Genomic DNA, 4,123 nt, shown 5'->3' on the forward strand with positions numbered 1-4,123 from the left:
ACCCTCAGAAAATCAATCATGAACTTCACCCAAAAGAAAGACGAAATATTCTTCCAATGTTGGGAGCGGTTCAAGGATCTTGTCAATTCATGCCCACAACATGGTTTCGAAACTTGGCGAATAACAAGTTTCTTTTACAATGGGCTGACTTCTTCCATGCGCTAAATGGTCGAGATAATGTGCAATGGGGAATTCATGAACAAAGAGGTTGATGATGTGTAAGATTATTTTGACAAGCTTCTTGAAAACACACAATCATGGGACATCTTTTCAAAATCTTCCCAAAATCAAGTACCACTTCTAGGCCTACTCAATCAAAGGAGGGGGGGTAGAATTTATCTTCTGAAAGAAGATGATGATATAAAAGCTAAAGTGGCTAATCTCATAAGAAAACTCGAGGCCATGGATTTAAAGAAGGATAAGGCTATGGAAATTGTTTGCGGTATTTGTGCTTGCAACATTCACACAACTGAAAATTGTCCAACAATACCTGCATTTTAAGAGGTACTGAATGAGCAATCTAATGCCATGAATAATTACTAAAGACCTTTCAATGGATCCACTTCAAATACATACAATCTTGGTTGGAGAAATCATCCCAACTTCAGTTGGATGAATGGACAAACTGCTTCTCCTCAAGGATTCCCAAATCAAATTCTAAATCAAGGAAAACCTCAAGAGGATCCAGCTCTAAAGCATCTTCAAAATCAAGAGCGCTTCAATCAGGGTATGCTATAAGCCTTTCAAGACCTTACAAAGGCCATACAAGGGCTTAAGACAAAAAATGTGATTGGGGAGAAAGGAAGCCTTCCATGTTAACCTCTTCCCAATCCAAAATAACAATATTAACTCAGTGCCCCGATCTCTTCAAATTAAATGGAGGAAGCTAAGTCTATCACTACTGTTAGGAGTGGGAAAGCAATTGACAAATCTATTCCGGTAATGGCTGAAAAGTCTAAGGACTTGGAAATAGATGAAATTGATAGACCTAGCAACACTCCAAATGAGTTAGAACCAGAACCTTAAGACAAGTCGATTGCTCCATTTCCCTAATGGTTGATTACACTAAAACCTCTTTCTAACTCTCAGGACATTCTAGACGTGCTGAAACAAGTGAGGGTTAATATTCCTCTACTGGATGCCGTTAAACAAATACCTTCATATGCCAAATTTCTGAATGACTTATGTACGACCAAAAGACGGTAAAATATTTAAAAGAAAATCTTCTTGGCAGAAAAAGTGAGTGTCATCCTAAAGCATGATCTGCTACAAAAGTACAAAGATTCCGGTAGCCCAACCATCACTTATGTAATTGAGAACTATCGGATTGAGCACTCACTTCTTGACTTAGGAGTGAGCGTAAATCTGATCCCATACTCGGTCTACGAACAACTGGGTCTAAGTGAATTAGAACCTACCTAGACCACATTATAAGTTACTGATTACTCAGTTCATGTACCAAAAGAGATAATTGAGGATGTGTTGGTCCAAGTTGACAAATTCTACTACCCAGTAGATTTTATCGTTCTAGATACTCAACCCATCGTGGACATAAGCACTCAAATTCTCGTCATTCTTGGTCGCCCATTCCTTACCACATCAAATGCAATCATTAATTGTAGGAATGAAGTCATGAATTTGTCTTTTGGGAATATGACGTTGGAGCTCAATATCTTTTTCAATATGATCAAACAGGCCGAGGATGATGACAATACCCACGACGTTAACTTGATTGATTCTTTCGTGGAAGATAAAACACCTCTGACCTTATCCTCTGACTCTTTGGAGACGTGCCTGGCCCACTCCCATGATTTAGATGATGATATGATTAAGGAAATGGGAACCATGCTTGATACTGTGCCGGTACTTAAAGTTAACTGGTGGAGGACATAATTTGAAAAATTGCCACAAACTGATGTAGTGCCTCTACCGTCTGACCTCAAGGCACCGAAGCTTGACCTAAAACCTTTACCCTCTGAATTGAAATATGTCTATTTAGGTCAAGATGAGACATACCCGGTGGTGATTTCTTCCCACCTTGAGCAAGAATATGAGATTATGCTTATCTCTACTCTCATTGAGCATAAAGGAGCCCTTAGATGGTCGATTGCAGACCTCAAGAGAATTGATCCTTCGATTTGTACTCACTGCATTTATCTAGAAGATAATGCAAAGACCTCCGGTAACCACAACGTAAATCAAATCCAAACATTAAGGAGGTGGTTAAGGCTGAGGTTCTTGAGCTATTAGATGTGGGTATCATATACCTTATATCCGATAACCAATGGGTAAGTCCAACTCAGGTGGTTCCTAAGAAGTCCGGAATCACCATTGTAGCCAATGCTAACAATGGACTAGTGCCAACTAGAGTCACTACTGGTAGGCGAATGTGCATTGACTAGAGGAAGTTGAATACCATCACAAGGAAGGACCACTTTCCTTTGCCCTTCATTGATAAAATCTTGGAAAGGCTAGCGGTCATTCGTACTATTGCTTCCTTGACGGGTATTCTGGCTACAACTAGATAGAGATAGCCCCTGAAGATCTAGAAAAGACCACATTCACATGTCCTTTTGGCACCTTTGCTTATCGAAGGATGTCATTCGGATTATGTAATGCCCCCGCCACTTTTCAGCAATGCATGATGAGTAGTTTTTCTAACATGATGGGGTAATATTTAGAGGTCTTCATGGACAACTTCTCTGTCTTTGGTCCCTCCTTCAGCGATTGTTTAGAGAATCTTAAATGGTGCTAAAGCAATGTGAGGAAAAGAATTTGGTTGATCTTATCTCTAACTTACCTCCACCTAAGAACATATGAGAGTGTGATCCTTCTTAGGAGACGCTGGATTTTACAGATGATTCATAAAGGAGTTCAGTCACCTTTCTTATCCTTTATGCAATCTACTTTTAAAGGATGCACCATAGAAGTGGACTGAGCAATGTCAGGAAGCTTTTTCTAAGCTCAAGGGCATGCTAACTACTACACCTATCATGCAACCACCCGACTAGAACCTTCCTTTTGAAATTATATGTGATGCGTCTGACTATACTCTTGGGGTAGTTTTAGGCCAGAGAAAAGAGAAGAAGCCCTATGTTATACATTATGCAATTAGAATTCTAAATCTGACCCATGTAAATTACTCAACTACGGAGAAGGAACTCTTAGCTGTATTATTCACTTTGGACAAATTTAAGTCCTACTTGATTTAATCCAAGATCATCATCTACACAGATCATGCAGTGCTCAAGTATCTTCTTTCTAAGAATGATGCTAAGCCCCGCCTGATAAGATGGTTCCTTTTACTCCATGAATTTGATTTGGAAATAAAAGATAAAAAGGAAGTAAAGAACATAGTGGCTGACCATCATTCCCGCCTTAATCTCTCTGATTCCCTTGAGATGACACATATAAATGACATGTTCCTGATGAACAATTGTTTAAAGTCTCTCATTCACCTTGGTTTACAGATATTGCTAACTATTTTACTACAGGTTTCACGTCGACACATTGGACTGCGCAAGATAAGAAAACATTTTTCACCGAGGTATGCAAATTCTTCTGGGGTGATCCGTATTTGTTTAAATATTACCTAGACCAAATCTTAAGGAGATGTGTGACAGACAATGAACACCAAAGTTTCATCTCTTTCCATCATTCTCAGGCCTGTGGTGGTTACTTTTCTACTAAAAAATCCATGGCAAAATTCTGTAGTGCAGCTTTTATTGGCCCACTATGTTCAAGGACACTTATGAGTTTTGCAGAGCTTGTGAGCGTTGTCAAAAATTAGGAGCATTGTCCCGTCGAAATATAATGTCTTTAAACCCCATTCTGATTATTAAAGTATTTGATTGCTGGGGCATCGATTTCATGAGACAATTCCCCCAATCTTTTGGAAATTTATATACTTTGCTCACAGTAGTCTATGTTACTAAATGGGTCGAAGCGATTCCATGTCGGTATAATGATCATCAAACGACCATTAAATTTTTAAAAGAGAACATCTTTTCCTGGTTCGAAATACCTCAAGCTATCATTAATGATAGAGGTTAACATTTTTTTAATAGGCCATTTGTCAACTTAATGAAGAAATATGACATCTCCCACAATGTGAGCACTCCAT

The 4,123-nt window shown here is 38.9% G+C and overlaps 1 non-coding gene across 1 annotated transcript; it reads right to left on the minus strand.

The window, feature by feature from the left end:
• On the minus strand, window positions 1-107 carry LOC131254603 (small nucleolar RNA R71). The gene has a single exon (XR_009175722.1). It is a non-coding gene; the product is annotated as a small nucleolar RNA R71 (small nucleolar RNA).
• Window positions 108-4,123: the final 4,016 nt, after the last annotated feature.

The sequence above is a fragment of the Magnolia sinica genome, chromosome 8 (assembly GCF_029962835.1).
Source record: "Magnolia sinica isolate HGM2019 chromosome 8, MsV1, whole genome shotgun sequence".
Lineage (NCBI taxonomy): Eukaryota > Viridiplantae > Streptophyta > Magnoliopsida > Magnoliales > Magnoliaceae > Magnolia > Magnolia sinica.